The following is a 17,005-nucleotide window of genomic DNA, read 5'->3' as shown; positions in this document are numbered from 1 at the left end:
ATTTGGTTTTATCATATGTGAAAGAAGTTCCCTCTTAAACACAGGAAGAAATTTCCCTGCAAAAGTCCTGGCAATATTACAGCAAGTAATATTGCCCAAGGTCAGAGATATTGGAGAAGTGGATAAGGAGATCATCAAAGGGAGGGGCAGGGTGCTCAGGCTCCTCACCCTCACCCCATTGTTGTGCCATCAATTCTCTTGTGCATTCAACTGCAATTCCACTTCAATTTTTATCAACCTTCTGCTTACCTCTCAAGGAGATAGGATTCAAACCTTGACACGAATTAGCCCTGAAGATTGACTTGATACAGCCACACCCTGGGGACGTTCTGAAAAAGGCCTACTTTTTCCCCTCCTGCTTTCACCTTTTTCTCTTGGTTCCTTTCTTGCCCTCTACATCTCTCCTTTCATTTTTAAAATCTTTCCCTAATAGTTCTGCTTCTACACTGTTGCATGTTTCGTCATCTGTTGTTCTTTCCATCTGTTGGCTCATCTTGTTTTTTTCTTAAGACTGCCTGTCAGTTAGCTGTCAGAGTGATACTGCATCTTCAGCCTCAGTTTAATGGGACAGCGCTGCTGGGGTCTAATGGAGTAATTTCCTTAGAAAAACAAATTGGGATCAAAAAGAGAGTCTTATGTGTTGCAATAAGAGGTTGGAAAGCAGGGAGAGTGTTTCATTTTCATTCCTTACCAACACTTAAAAAGTGGATCAGCAAAGGTCACAAGTCAAAGGATACACTACTGGAACATGAACTGCCTAAACCGTCCCCTCATGAGCGTTCGGTGAGATTCTTATGTTGTATACTTAATTTAAGCACCTACCATGTTATGGAAAGATTTTACAACTAGGTATGTCTCTTCTTGAATAATTTAGCTAGTGTATCAAAAAAATTTAAATTTCATTAATATAAATTTTTAAAAGTGTTAACTAGTACACTACAGAAACTTATTTGGAACCTAAATATCTTTACTTTGATGTATTGATTTTATCAGAGGTAAGGCAAGGTATTTATATAGCACTTTTCAGTAACAAGACATTCAAAGTGCAGAGTGTGCATGTGAGCCCCTCACCAGGGCCACCATTGCCTGCACAAGGGCTTGCTTTATTTATTAAATCAACTTTTTAAAACACCTTATTAGGCTGAACATCGGGTCCTCGGCTTAGTCAGCACATTACACCACATACAAAGACACAATACTTCATTTCTATTAGCTAAAACCCAGAATTAGAAGAGATAGATGTATTTTGTTTTCTCAGTATCTTCACATTTTGAATAGAATATAGATAACTTTATTGTCCAACAATGGGAAAAAGTTTGACCTGACTGGCAGAAACATCAGACACCAGATTTACACATTAGATTAAGTAATATGGATAAAAAGCTAATTTATTTACATTTTAATTGTGGCATATTGTCATTACTCATCTACCTCCTTTTTGAACAGCATGATGACTGGACATCCCCAGGCTGTATATACTTTTGTATAATTGTTCAAACAGATGAATCTGGTATCTTCTGACATCTGAAAATTACACTAAAGGATGAATGAGATTTGTAGAAATCCCCTATTCTCTTCCAGGTATCTTGCCTTATTTCATTTGATTTTCACTAGAGGTCCCACAAAACTGCAGTGTGTTTGAGATGTTTTTTTCTGTCCTGTCTGGCAATGTGGCATTAAGAATTGCTGTGTTAATGCCGAAAAGAGCCCAAAAGATTTTACTTTCACAAGTGTAGCCTCACTGCTTTTGCCATAATGCTCTGTTTGATTTATATATGCAGGAAGCTTTATTGGATTTTATATTGGGACTATTTCATGTTCAATAGACACTGAAACGGGAAGGTAAAAAAGGAGAGAAACAAATGAGACAAAATGCAAAGAAGGGAAAAAAGGTGAAACACAAAGAGGAGAGGAAAGGGAGAGAGCTAGATAACATCATCTGAGTCTGCTTCTACGAGTCTGCTTCAAAAAAAAAAAAAAAAATATATAAATAAATAAATAAATATATATATATATATATATATATATATATATTCATAGACTACTCATTGCAATCCCTTTTATCATCAGTCAGATCCAACAGGGTAGCTTCCTACTTCATGTGTAAATACATTTACAAATGACACTTTAAATTGTACAAAACACAGATACTCATTAGTGACCATCTGACACTTTTTAAGAGTATGTGACGACAACAGCACTTATCTACCTAGGAGCAAAACTATATACAGACAAGTGAGAGCAGAGGTGCCAATAACAGCATTTAAAAATTATATAATACAAACCGCAATGCGGAGGGAAAAGAAAATAAACAAAAAATTAATAATGCATCTTAGAAACAAAGAGATTACAAAATCACAGCAAAAACAATATATATTATTGTTTATATTATTATAAACTGTCATGGTTTTCAGATGACGAGCCCACATGCAGATACGAACGGGAGGCAAAACGCAGTTTTAAGTTCTTTTATTAAAGGAAAAATAAGCAGGTTTATGGACGGACTACTGGTACACGGCTGGGTCAGAACGTCAAGGCTGGAGAGACTGTAAGAGAGAGAGCACGTGAGTTCTTCATAATGAAAGCCAGAAAAACCAACTAAGAGTTGCGCTGCTTACCATTAGGCAGGGCGGACCTAACCGGGAAGAAGTAGCGTCAGGAGATCTCTATGTGACTACTCTGATGGAGATAGGTGGCTAGTGGCTGAGGGCGGCAGATGTAGCTGGTGAGGAATCCGAGATGACCTCATCGGCAGCGGTTGACAGATGGATTGACCAGAGTGAGCACAGAACCGACAGAACCCGGGAAAGGGGGATCTCAGCCCTCGCTGGGTAATTTCCAGGAAGTATGAGGGGAGCGCCAGAGCAAAATCTGAGCCGACAGGTCTGCTGGTCTGTTTCTTCGGACGAGGCGTCAAGACAGGTGAGTGCATCCAAGCACCAAAATCACGACTGGTTAAGGCTCCGGCGTCTTCCATCTGCCAGTGCTCTGCTTAAGAAGCCAGAGGAAGCCGCCTGCAACGAGCTGCAGGTGTGGACCACGCCTCCTCAGCCAACTAGGCACACCTGCGGAGTAGAGTTAGCAGCCAACACAGAGAATCCTGACACTACCCCCCCCCTCAACGGCCGCCTCCTGGCGGCCCAGACGAAGATGTGCTGGGTTGAGTAGACCAAAAGTCTCGGATCAATTCCTCATTGGCGATGGTGGCTGCAGATACCCATGAGCGATCCTCCGAGCTGCGACCCACCCAATCCACGAGGTATTGGTAACCCCTTCCACGTCGACGGACATCTACAATCCTGGAGACGCGAGAACTCTGACTGTCCTGGGAGGGTGGAGGGGGTCCGGAAGGAGGGTAAGAATCATTGTCCAAAACAGGCTTAATCTGGGATACGTGAAAAGTGGGATGAACACGAGAGTGAGGAGGAAGACGTAAGCGGACAGTGGTGGGGTTGATGACTGTTTCTATTTCATAGGGACCTGTAAACCGGGGAGCAAGTTTCTTGGCGGATGGATTAGTCAAAACATCTCTGGATGATAACCAAACCCTCTGACCGGGGCGATAATGGGGAGCTGGTCTGCGGTGCTGGTCGGCAAACCTCTTGCTCCGCTCTGCGGTGCGAGTGAGGGCTGTAACTGTCTCTTTCCATATTTTCTGGCAGCGAGCAATATAATCGTTAACGGATGTGAAGGGAATCCTGAGTTCGTCTGAAGGTAGGAGTGGTGGTTGATATCCTAATGCAACTTCAAAAGGTGAACGTCCCGTGGCTGAGGTGATATGAGAGTTCAGAGCATACTCTACCCAAGGCAAAAACTTGTTCCAGTCGGAAGGAGTAGATGACGTGAGGCAACGGAGGGTGGTTTCTAATTGTTGATTCATTCGTTCAGTCTGACCGTTGGTTTGAGGATGGTATCCGGAGGTGAGCGTGTAACGGGCACCCAGAGCAGAGCAAAAGTGCCGCCAGACCTGAGAAACAAACTGGGGACCCCGGTCAGAGAGAATGTCAACAGGAATTCCATGGAGCTTGAAAACATGTTTAATGAGGAGTTGGGCAGTCTGGAGAGCGTTAGGTAGCTTACGGATGGGTATGAGATGACAGGACTTGGAAAAACGGTCAACCACAGTTAAGATAGTTGACATGCCTTGGGAAACAGGGAGTCCAGTAACGAAATCAACAGCTATGTGAGACCATGGACGTTTGGGAATCGGAAGCGGATTCAATAACCCAGAAGGCGGCTGGTTAGACGACTTGTTTTGGGCGCAGACAGGACAGGCTAAAACGTAGTCTCTGACGTCCTTGGTCCACGATGGCCACCAGAATCGCCGAGACACCTGAGACTGGGTTCTATAAATGCCCGGATGGGCGGAAAACTTGGCATCGTGAACCCACCGTAAAACCTCAGGACGAACAGATCGGGGAACATACTTTAATCCCGGTGGGCCCGTACCAGGATCCGGATCTAATAACAGGGCCTGATTAATCCTGTCCTCTAGGTCCCAATGCAAAGCTCCAACTGTGCATGATGGAGGAAGAATTAAATCCGGTTGTTTCTCTTGTTCCACTTGAGCAAACTGACGAGAAAGCGCATCGGGTTTAATGTTTCGAGAGCCTGGTCTGTAGGTTATGGTGAGGTTGAATCGTGAGAAGAATAATGACCAACGGGCTTGCCTAGAGTTGAGTCTGCGGGCTGTCTGCAGATAGGAGAGGTTTTTGTGATCTGTCCAAATTATGATGGGCTGCTCGGATCCCTCTAGCCAGTGCCGCCACTCCTCCAAGGCTAACTTAATAGCTAATAATTCCCGATCGCCTACATCATAATTCTGTTCAGCAGGGGACAAACGACGGGAGAAAAATGCACAAGGGTGAAGTTTATTATCTGTCTCAGACTGTTGGGAGAGGACCGCTCCTACACCGGTGTTGGAAGCATCTATTTCAAGTGTGAATTGTCTGGAAGGATCAGGGTGAACTAGTATAGGAGCCTGGGAAAAACGGGATTTAAGGGTCTTAAACGCCTCATCGGCTTCAGGACTCCAGAAAAAAGGAACCTTGGTGGAGGTAAGAGCATGTAACGGGGAAGCTATTTGACTATAGTTCCTGATAAATCGCCTATAGAAATTAGCGAACCCTAGGAACCGTTGAAGCTGTTTACGTGACTCAGGAACTGGCCACTCTGTTACCGCTCTAATCTTTTCTGGGTCTGATCTTACTTGCCCCCCCTCCAAAATAAGACCGAGAAAAGAAACTGAAGTCTGGTGAAAATCGCATTTTTCGGCTTTTACAAACAGGCGATTCTCTAGCAACCGCTGGAGAACAAGCCTAACATGTTGTTTGTGTTGATCTAGGTCACGAGAGTAAATCAGGATATCGTCTAAATAGACGAACACAAAAACATTCAAAAAATCCCGCAGGACATCGTTCACTAATGCCTGAAACACTGCTGGGGCATTACACAAGCCAAAAGGCATTACTAGGTACTCAAAGTGACCTAACGGAGTCTTAAAAGCTGTCTTCCACTCATCCCCCTGTCTCACCCGAACCAAATGATAAGCGTTGCGCAAATCGAGCTTAGCGAAAACTTTGGCATTCTGGACTGGCTCAAAGGCTGATGATAATAGAGGAAGTGGGTATTTATTCTTGACCGTTATCTGGTTAAGCCCTCGATAATCAATACAGGGTCGAAGGGTTCCGTCCTTCTTTCCCACAAAAAAGAACCCAGCCCCTAATGGGGAAGAAGAAGGACGAATTAACCCCGTAGCCAAAGACTCACCAATGTACTTCTCCAACGATTGACGTTCTGACCTGGAGATGTTATAGAGTCGACTCGCCGGTAAAGGGGCCCCAGGTAACAGGTCAATCGCACAATCGTATGGGCGATGTGGGGGCAGAGAACACGCCTGAGTCTTACTAAAGACCTGCTGCAAGTCGTGGTAATCCTCAGGAACGCGAGACAGATCAATAACGTCTCCGGAATTAGTTAGGGAAGAGGAGACCACTACGGGTCGAGCAGACTGCAAGCAACGGGAATGACAAGAAGGTGACCATGACTCTAATCGGGACTCAGCCCAATTGAACTGCGGATTATGGACCCTTAACCAAGCTATACCCAAAACCACAGGTGAACGCTTAACCGGGAAGACAAAAAAAGAAAGTTGTTCTCGATGGTTGCCGGAAACTATCACCTCCAAAGGTCGTGTGCGATGAGTAATAAGGGTCAAATTTTGCCCATCCAATGACGAGACCTGGAGTGGTTTGGGTAAATGATCCACAGGTACACGAAGCTGGTCCACAACCGCTTGATCAATAAGATTAAAATCAGAACCTGAATCTACTAGAGCCGAAACATCAAAACTCTCCTGGTCAAATATCAAAGTAAGAGGTAGACAACAACGAGAACCAGATGAAACCTTAACAGTCTCCCGGGGAATAGATCCCAACTTGTCCACCGATCCCCCCGTTAAGAGTGGCGGACTCGATCTTTTGGCCGAACAGGACAATCTCTGAGGAAATGACCATCACCTCCACAATAAAGACATAAGTTCTCTGAGAATCGCTGCTGACGTTCCTTCTTGGAGAGACCCACCTGCCCCAACTGCATGGGTTCGGGAGGAGGTGTAAAGGAACGGGGTTCCCTCCTGATAGGAAAAGAAGCTGTGGAGGTAGATGGTTGCAAGGCAAGGTTGGACTTAACCCGATTTCGGCTGCGTAACCGAGAGTCCAAGCGAATAGCTAGCGCGACAAACTCCTCAAAGTCCTCTGGTTCCTCTACCCGAGCTAATTCGTCCTTTAATGACTCGTCTAGAGCCTGAAAGAAAGCTGCCTTTAACGGTCTCGGCTGCCAACCTGCAACCGCAGCAAATGTACGAAACTCCACAGAAAAATCCGAAACTCGACGACCGCGCTGTTTCAAGGTGAGGAGATGTCGAGACTGTTGTGCCGAATCCAACTCCGGTGCAAAAATTGTCTTAAATTCAGTAATGAAATCCTGAAAAGTTGTCCCAAATGACTGACAATCAGGGAATCTAGCCTCAGCCCACCTAAGAGCCCTACCCGTTAACAGGCGTAAAACGTAAGATATCCTTACCTCATCAGAGGCGAAAGTCTGGGGTGAACGGTTGAACACCAGGTTGCACTGGAAAAGAAAACCTCCGCAACTTCCGTCGTCACCGGAGAATTTGTCCGGAGAAGGTGACGCGCCCTCAAGTGATGGAGTCCAAGCCTGATTCTCCATGCTCGGAGCGTCAGAAGGCGGGGTTGCGAGACCTTGAGTGACAAGTGACGTCTTCGCGGAAGTAACTGTGTCCACTAGTAGGCTAACCTGCGCGGCTAACCTCTGAAGTTGTTCCTGAGTGGAATTCACAGCAAAACCTAACGTCTGCATCTGTTCTTGATGTGCGGCTAACTGCCGCCCGAACGTATCCGCTGGACTTTGGTGGCCGGAGCCTTCTTCTGTCATGGTTTTCAGATGACGAGCCCACATGCAGATACGAACGGGAGGCAAAACGCAGTTTTAAGTTCTTTTATTAAAGGAAAAATAAGCAGGTTTATGGACGGACTACTGGTACACGGCTGGGTCAGAACGTCAAGGCTGGAGAGACTGTAAGAGAGAGAGCACGTGAGTTCTTCATAATGAAAGCCAGAAAAACCAACTAAGAGTTGCGCTGCTTACCATTAGGCAGGGCGGACCTAACCGGGAAGAAGTAGCGTCAGGAGATCTCTATGTGACTACTCTGATGGAGATAGGTGGCTAGTGGCTGAGGGCGGCAGATGTAGCTGGTGAGGAATCCGAGATGACCTCATCGGCAGCGGTTGACAGATGGATTGACCAGAGTGAGCACAGAACCGACAGAACCCGGGAAAGGGGGATCTCAGCCCTCGCTGGGTAATTTCCAGGAAGTATGAGGGGAGCGCCAGAGCAAAATCTGAGCCGACAGGTCTGCTGGTCTGTTTTCTTCGGACGAGGCGTCAAGACAGGTGAGTGCATCCAAGCACCAAAATCACGACTGGTTAAGGCTCCGGCGTCTTCCATCTGCCAGTGCTCTGCTTAAGAAGCCAGAGGAAGCCGCCTGCAACGAGCTGCAGGTGTGGACCACGCCTCCTCAGCCAACTAGGCACACCTGCGGAGTAGAGTTAGCAGCCAACACAGAGAATCCTGACATAAACAATATATATATATATATATATATATATATATATATATATATATATATATATATATATATATATATATATATATATAAAAAGGCTGTTGCCTTGCAGCAAGAAGGTCCTGGGTTCGAGTACACCCCTGGGTCTTTCTGCATGGAGTTTGCATGTTCTCCCTGTGCATGCGTGGGTTCTCTCCGGGTACTCCGGCTTCCTCCCACAGACCAAAAACATGACTGTTAGGTTAATTGGCTTCCCTAAATTGTCCTTAGGTGTGAGTGTGTGCGTGAATGGTTGTTTGTCCTGTTTGTCTCTGTGTTGCCCTGCGACAGACTGGCGACCTGTCCAGGGTGTACCCCGCCTCTCGCCCAGTGAACGCTGGAGATAGGCACCAGCACCCCCGTGACCCCATGAGGGATAAAGCGGTTTGGAAAATGGATGGATGGATGGATATAAAAAAAATAAACAATATATATATCCTCAGTCACATCTCTCAGAAATCAGGGCGTTTAATGTACTTCTCTCTGCTTCCATCCCTGCTACCCATTAGCACATATTGTGTTTATGCCCGGAAAAACTGTAACTGTAAAACATGAGGATTATCGATCAGACAATCTTACTTATGGAAGGTAATTCCCCAGGATTTGTAGTGTGCTTTTGTTTGCGCACCCATAAGCAGAGCAAAAATTGGGCATCCTCGGACGGAGCTCTGGAAGTTTGCTAACTTTCAAAACAAAATCAAAATTATGAATTAAGTTAGACAATAATTTAATTCAACCAATTGATCTCATGTAGACCCTAAAAGGGTGACGTTTTCAGTCAGCTAATTTATCTGGAAATCGATTGAGAATTCACCGGATTCAGAGTGTCTCAAAACATAAAGTACATTTTCCTAAATTGACGTGTATTCGGTCTGACTGCAGCTTGGTCTGACCTAAGATGGCCTCTCTGTCGGCACGCCTCTCACCCGACGACGGGGCGTCTACGTATATGATGTCTATGTAGCTCATTAGCAACGAGTGACTTCACAATAGCATGCAGCTAAGAGCCTCAAAATAACTTTAGCCCAGATAATAAACTAATGCAAACACCCCGTAGCTTAGGCTATTCCTTTGCCATGCGCAAGATTGCATCAAGTGATGACATATGGTTAACTCACTAGCTGAGAGGGAGGGCGGTTACTCACTGACACAAAAGAGCTTCAACAGAATCCGTGGGAAGCTTTAAAAACCAAAGAGAAGAGCAGGCAGAGAAAGGAGTATGTTGTGTTTTATCTATTGCAGTTTCTTGAATAAATCACAATTGTACCTGAAGACAATCTTTCATTACAGGCACATCATTAACTAATGTGACTCTCCAGTTAGGGATCTTGGGACAGCAGTGCCCCCTGGTGTACACTCATACTTCTACAACTTAACATAGTCACATGTTAAATGCTCCTATCTTTAGGAAGGAGGGGGGTTAGCTCTGAGCTGTTTGGCCAGGCTCTTTCTCACAAAAGCAAATCAAACACAATACAAATAAGAGATTATAATGTAGATTCACTCCCAAACATTAGAAATATTCACCAAAGTTCAACAAAGCTCCCTTTGGAGTACTTAAGCATTAACTCTATTCCTGTTAAGATTCTGCCTAGGCACAAATATCACCTTCTAGGTGTATAAAGGAAAAGAGATTTATTTTTACTGTGGTTGCTTCCTGATGGAGGATTGATGGTGCCCGCTTTTGGTGAGGAAGGGGAAGGCGTTGTCCTCTGGTGTGCTGTGTGGCAGAGCATGGTTCTGTCTAGGGCTGAGATCTGCTACGGTTGTAATATTCTGGTTTGTGTTCTGGTTTTATTTTTGAGTCATTTTCCTCTCCTGCTTTAGGTTCTCTGCTTGCTTTGAGTTTTTGTCCTGTCTGGGTTTTTATTTACTGTTAGGTTATCCGGTTTTGTCATCTGTTTTAGTCTAAGCTTTATTTTCTGTTTTAGGTTTTTACTTTAGAGTGATTTTGTTTCTTAGTAAGTTTGGTGTAGTTTCTGTCCACTTGTCCTGTCAGCTTTTTAGCTTTGGTTTTTTATTTATTTCTTGTCTTGATCCTCTGCACTGATGTCTGGTCTAATTACCCACTCTGCACACCTGCCTTACTCCACCCTTGTTGCAATCATCTCTGACCGGTTTCACCTGCTTCCTCCTCCATATAAACAGTTGAGACCAGACATCAGTGCCAGGTCGTCTTGTTGAGTTATGGGTGAGTCTCCTCCTGCAAGATTCTGTTTTTGATTTGCTTTTGGATTTTTGACCCCCTGTGTCTCCAGTAACCTGAGCCATCCTGTTCTGTCTGTTCCTGCCCTGCCTGCACAACTGGACTGTTTGTTTTTCTGCCATTTTTGTTACAACAGGTTTTTTGGGATTTTGTCTCCGTTTTTGATTTATGTTATTAAAATCCTTCTTTTTAAAGAAACCTCTGCTGGTCTGGCTGAATTCTGGGTCCCTTGCCTCTGATCATTACAACGGTAGGCTCCTGGAGCTGCTGTGAACGTCTCGCTTCATTAGGGTGGCTGCTGCTCAACAACTGGTCCGATGATTACCTGGCTAAAGCAATAAGGATGGACCTCATTGGTTCACTGGGAGATGCGGGATTTTCCAGTATTATCTTTTGGGGCTGAATTAATGAATTAGAGTCTCATGCTCTATGAAATAAAAGTGCTGCGGCAAAACTTGGTCCTGCCAAGAATCCAATCACGGGCCCACCACATGTTGGGAACATGCAGAAAATCCAGCTGAATGGTCTTCTCAACAAGCAACCATGCGCAGGCTGGGTTATAGGTTCAGGGTGTAATTAATTCCATGGGCAGCCCCAACCTCAGCTGTTGTCTGAACCACAGGCCGGTACAAGAAGTTGTAGTCCCAGCTGTAAGGCATGCTGGGAGTTGCAGTTTGTCACATTACGATGAAATAACATCTGCAAGATAACACAATGGATCCTTATGGTACCAGAGCGTTAAACTGCATGTGACTCGAACAATGACTGACAATAGACATCTGATCAGACTTCTTATGCTGAGCATGTTTATTGCGCTGTCATTGAGCTTTTGAAATATATGCGTTTGCATTTACCGAGTCAACCTATTTTAACAAAGAAAGATCATAGTTATGTGTAAAAATAGCAAGAAAAAGCAAGCCTGCGTACGTATGTGTTGTTATCACGCCCGCTGACAGGGGGGGACAAATGGGTCAATTGTCCCGGGCTCAGGATAGAGATGGGGCCCAAAACTGACACTCTGACCATAAAAATACAGGCAGAAGTTATTTTTCAGAAAATATTTGTGTGAAAAATATTTAGTATTAGAGTAACTAAATATATAGTTGAAGATATAGAGTAACTAAATATATAGTTACCGCGCGCTGACTGCAGCAGCTTCCCCAAAGTCTCTCTGTCTCTGTGTCACGGCTCTATGCTGCTCCCCCTCCCCTCTCGTACATGGCTCAGCGGCGCCAGCCAATCAGCACGCAGGCTCAGCCTTGCCCACCCACTCAGCTCTCTCTCCACTCAACACACAAACAACCTCTCAGACTCAGAGAGAGAGACCGCAGGAGCGGAAAAACACGAAGAGGGAAAAAAGTGCCTTTTGGCTATATTTTAATACCGTAAATAAAATCAAGCTGTATGTGTCATGTTCGGCTTTAAATGTTTGGCCCACATGCAGAAACACTCAGGGGAAACAGGTCAGATCACAAGAGTTTTATTTAACAGAGACGCGGGATCACGAGGAAGATCTGTCGCCGCAGATCAGGGAAGCAGCGGGGAACCGAAGTCTGGAGACAGGGTCAGTCTGAAGGAGAGGGAGACACGGTTAATTGAGGGAGAAGCTAAGGAAACGTTACGGGGAGTCGTAAGCCTACCACAGAGCACGGGAACCGAACCAGGGAGGTAGTGGTGTGGACTCAGCCCGTCCTGCGGAGGTGGTGACAGGCGTCCGGGAGAACTGTGGGCAGAGGCGGATGGGGTCCGAGCAGCACCGCCGGGTCCAGGGATCCAGGATGAACAGAGGAAGGAACCAGGGTGAATCCGGGGGGGGAAGCTCGCACCCAACTTGGTACCACCAAGGGAGTTTGAGGAGGAGATCGCCAGAGCAGGATCTGAGCGGTTGTGGATTCGGGAGCCTGGTCTTCACAGCGCAGAGTCACACGAGAGAAGGGTTCCAAAGACACGAGTGCACGCGACAAGGTAACACTCTGGCATCCTCCCTCTGTTCGAGCACGGTTCTTATAGTGCGGCCTGGTGCTGCTGGAGTGTCTGCAGGTGTGTGCACTCCGCCCACCTGTTAACCACGAACACCTGTGGAGAGAGTGGAGGCAGCAGAGCCAGCAGCAAGCTGCAAGGCCCTGCTGACTGAGTCCTGACAGTATGTTTTGTAAAAAGCCGGTTAAATTCAGTGGAAACACAACAAATTTATATAAGCACGTGAAAAACCATGAGCAACAAAACGTCGAGCAACAGAAAGGGAGAGAGGAGACGAAACTTCTCATGATACATCAAGCTTAAATGTCAAAAGTATCGGTATCGTATCAACAGCGCCGATACTCACCCTGTATTTACTTTGGATTGGATCGATTAAAAAGCTGGAACAGCTCCCGGCTAGAGGACAGCGTGTGTTTGAGGTGAAGACAGAAAGAGCCATCCCTAGCCATTACAAAGACAGTGCAGGTGGAGAGGCTTGCAGCCCGATTGGATAGTCTGAGCATTGTCGCTCAGAGATGGATCACACCGTTAATTTCAATGATCCCGCGTTATGGCCAACAAAACTGACTGATTCTGATCAAATGAATGCTGTGCGTTTAATGGCAAAAAAAGAAGCTAGGGACTTGTTAGGGACTGGCTAATATAAAGCATGAAGTATACAGTTAAGTTGACTTTTGTTTTGGTGTGTGTGTGTGTGTGTGTGTGTGTGTGTGTGTGTGTGTGTGTGTGTGTGTGTGTGTGTGTGTGTGTGTGTGTGTGTGTGTGTGTGTTGTGGGCCCCCCCTCTACACTAGCAAAGCTGTCAACTGGCCTGGTTGGTATATGTGTGGTTTGTGAATATGTGACTAGATCATTTAGGTCCATTGCAGGACATTGCAGGTCCAGTCCACTTAAAGGAAAACACAGGTTAGCATTGCTTGACAAAAAATATATTTATAAAATATGACATAATTTTCTATAGGAAGATTTGACAGAATGTAACACAGCTAAAAGAGGAAATCTAGTGTGCTTGAAGGAATCAAAAGGCCACATTAAATGTCATCTATTACATAATCATTTGAAGGTATCTAGTCATACTAAGCTGAGGTGAATCTTGGAAAAATGTCTGGAGGGACAGTTAGTCTGCAAGGGAAGATATAACAAATTTGACAATAATGTAAACATATGATTGCCCAGCTAGGTCAGTGTGTTCTGACTAAATGACTTGATTTTCACAAGAGGTAAGGGAAACTCTTACTAAGAAATATTAAAAGACACCTGGAGAATCTGCAATCAGACCAACTAAATCTAGCTTGCTCTTATATGTACACCTTTAGATATCAATTATATTTAAAGGCTTACTGTTTAGAAGTTCCCTTTTGTAGTTGGGATTTTTTTAAATTTCAGAATCATTGAAGTTGATTATAATGATCAGATGTCCTCTTTAACAAATTGACTCTGAATGAGCACAATCACGGAGGCAGGAATCAGTTAAAGGTTTTATTGAAGAAAATAATAAAGTGGAGATGAAGTCGGCAGGTTGGATCTCTGGGTCTTGCTGAGGAAGGGAAGGCGAGAGGTGAGGGTTTGAATAGTGAGAGTCTGAGGAGAGCACTGGAACTAACTGGGCTGATGGTTTGGCTTGAGCTTTTGATGTCCAGGATTGTTGATGGGAGGTGCAGGACCGGTAGGTGTTCTCCAGATGTTTGGTCAGAGGGTGGACAGGCAGGCGACCTCAGGCAGGAGGGCTTATGCAGGGTGTGGATCAAAGGCTTCACGGGTTCCAGCAAGCTGGCTTGGAACGTCTTGGTGGAGTCTTCAGAATGAGTGCGTGACAGAGGAACGATTCTTCAGCTTGGAATCCGGGTTTCTAGGAGGAAGGAAAATGAGAACAGGGTTAGGCTTGGGTCATGCAAGGAGTCAAGGCTTGGAAAGAGGTTTGGTCTGTACCAGCGCATGAGCGTAAACGAACTGACGCCCTCCTCCTGGTTCCAGCTCCTTAAGAAGGGTGGTAATCAGCTCAGATGTAGAGCACCTGCCCGTCCAACCCTGCTGAGAAGGAGAAAGAGAAAACCCGGCCTGCATCTCAGCCTGGACTATGATATCAGATTGTTTTATTTAAAGAGTTGTTATCAGTTGGGCGATTGGATGTCACACTTTCTTGAGTAGAGGTTCTAGCTGAAAACATAAGATAGATAAGATGCTCCTAATATTAGGGCTGGGCAACGATTAAAATATTTAATCGCGATTAATCGCCCTGATTAATCGCCCTGATTAATCGCGATTAATCGCATTGTATTTACAAACTCCAAGAATGAATTCAAAAGTAGTGTAAAGAGCACTTTTATTTTAATGTTCTGCTGCCATATGAACAAAAGTGTTGTAACATTTGTAGCACTTATTTTATACTGGATATTTTCAACCCATCTATTGAATTTAGTGCACTAGTTGATCTTTTCTTCATAAGAGAACAGCAGCACTGCAGCCAAAATATGGCCTTTTTTGACCTGCTGTATATTAGCCAGTCCCTAAGCTTGATGTATCATGAAACTGTTGACCTTTTGGGTTTTGTGGTTTTTATTTTATTATTACAATTAAATAATAATAATAATAATAATAATAATAATAATATAATAATAATAATAATGTTATGTTCAGTGTTTTTTCGCTAATCCACCTCTTATATATTTCAATCCTTATGTAATTTTGTCTGTGTTGTGTGCACCTGCCTGTTGCTTTAATCCTATACATTTCCCCGTCGTGGGATAAAAAAAGGATTAGCTAATGTTATCTTATCTTAAATAACACTTTTTAATATATGTACTGGGTTCTTTCAAGGTCTTAATTACATGTTATGTGTGGGCTCCAGTAACATCCATCCATCCATCCATCCATCCACTGATCTACCTGGATGTTCCCTGGAGGACTGAAACGCCTCAGTCAGAGACGTCTGTGGGTCTGTCGGGGCAGTGAGAGAAGTTTCGTTTCCTCTCTCCGTTTCTGGGGCTCGACGTTTTCATGTTTTTTCACGTGCTTAGATAAATTTGTTGTGTTTCCACTGAAATTAACCGGCTTTTTACAAAACATACAGCTTGATTTCATTTACGGTATTAAAATAAAGCCAAACGGTGCTACTTCCCTTGTTCATGTTTTTTCGCTGCTGCGGTCTCTCTCAGCTGTTTGTTTGTCAAGTTTGTGTGAGAGCTGAGTGGGCGGGCCAGGCTGAGCCTGCGTGCTGATTGGCTGGCGCCGCTGAGCCATGTACGAGAGGGGAGGGGGAGCGGGAGAGTGCTGCCTGACTGACACTGACTGAAAGCATGTGAGCAACATGCGTTAATGCGCGATAAAATAAATATCGCCGTTAATAGTCTAATGAATTAACGCGGAATTAACGCGTTAACTTGCCCAGCCCTACCTAATATGGAAGGGTATAGTTCTAATATTTTTCTTTTTCTGTATAGCTCAAATATTAATCCTTATGTAGCCCATATTATTTAGGAGCCAGTAAGAATAAAAAGTAATAAACTATGCTGTATTAAGTTATTAAAGTACATAAGCTGCAACTAAAGTGTTAATGCTTTGCCTAGAGTGACTGACAGTGCTTTTAGCCATTTAGCCATTTATTCCATGCTGCCTCATATTGTTCTGCCCCTTGTCTTTGTGACTTCCGGAACAAACGTCTCAGTCAGTTCCTTGCGAGACAGGCACTCGGAGCTCCCATGACAGCAGCATCTCACTTGAGCAGTGAAAAAAAAAGAAGAAAATGAACCAAGCAATCATTCAGTTATAAAATCGGGACAGATCATGGACAGAGGGCAGAGCAAACAACCTGAAATCATCTGACAGGAAGAATATTCGCTCTGAAAATAAGTTTAGACGAACTAACTGATTAGCATCTCATGCTAGCGGGACCCTCCACGTGCCACCGCCATTTTGTTCTGCCTTGTTTTTGAGAGATTGGTGAGCACCTGAATTCATGTTCAAGGGCCTGCTCCCATATTGTATGTTGTCAGAATATGATACCGTGAGTGATTTAATGTGAATTTAAGGTAATTTTATCAGTACAAATATATTGTTTGCACATTCATGCTCGTTAATAAGTTTTTATTCATCGAGGTGTATGTAAAAATTGTACAAGCACAAAGGTGCAGTAAGAAAAACAAATACAACAAAAATGTCTTTAGAAACATTTTTATTTGTCATATTTGAATGGTTGACATGAAAAAAAATATATATTGATACACAGCTATTGTCAAATGGGATGTGGTGGCCTAGTGGTTAGAGCATTGCGCATGGGTCCCAGAGGTTCTGAGTTCAACTCCCACAGGCTGCCACTCTGGGTCCCTGAGTAAGACCCTAAACCCCAGCTCCCTGGGCACTGCACAGTGGCAGCCCACTGTTCCCTAAGGGAATGGGTTAAATGCAGACAATAAATTTTGTTGGATTGTATTTTGCATTCACAATAAAGATGATCAAAAAAATGTCAATATGAATAAAGCCATAAACATGATATTTTATGACACTATCTGTGCACAGGTAAAAAAAAACTTTGGGTTACTCAAGCACATGAACGGGTCCTGGACCAGAGTTTGATGGTGAGCCAACCCCATTCTTGAACGAGCCCAGTCTGCTACTACACTGTGCAACAAACACCTC

The 17,005-nt window shown here is 44.4% G+C and overlaps 2 long non-coding RNA genes across 2 annotated transcripts; both read right to left on the bottom strand.

Annotated features, from left to right (window-relative positions):
- Nucleotides 1-2,453: 2,453 nt before the first annotated feature.
- On the bottom strand, nt 2,454-2,672 carry LOC118558274. Its single transcript, XR_004928274.1, has 2 exons — nt 2,619-2,672; nt 2,454-2,546 (listed from the first exon to the last, which is right to left on the bottom strand). It is a non-coding gene; the product is annotated as an uncharacterized LOC118558274 (long non-coding RNA).
- Nucleotides 2,673-7,503: 4,831 nt separating this feature from the next.
- Nucleotides 7,504-7,722, bottom strand: LOC118558275. The gene is made up of 2 exons (XR_004928275.1): nt 7,669-7,722; nt 7,504-7,596 (listed from the first exon to the last, which is right to left on the bottom strand). It is a non-coding gene; the product is annotated as an uncharacterized LOC118558275 (long non-coding RNA).
- Nucleotides 7,723-17,005: the final 9,283 nt, after the last annotated feature.

The sequence above is a fragment of the Fundulus heteroclitus genome, unplaced genomic scaffold (assembly GCF_011125445.2).
Source record: "Fundulus heteroclitus isolate FHET01 unplaced genomic scaffold, MU-UCD_Fhet_4.1 scaffold_119, whole genome shotgun sequence".
NCBI classification, from domain to species: Eukaryota; Metazoa; Chordata; class Actinopteri; order Cyprinodontiformes; family Fundulidae; genus Fundulus; species Fundulus heteroclitus.
This window is presented reverse-complemented; position numbering and strand designations above follow the sequence as displayed.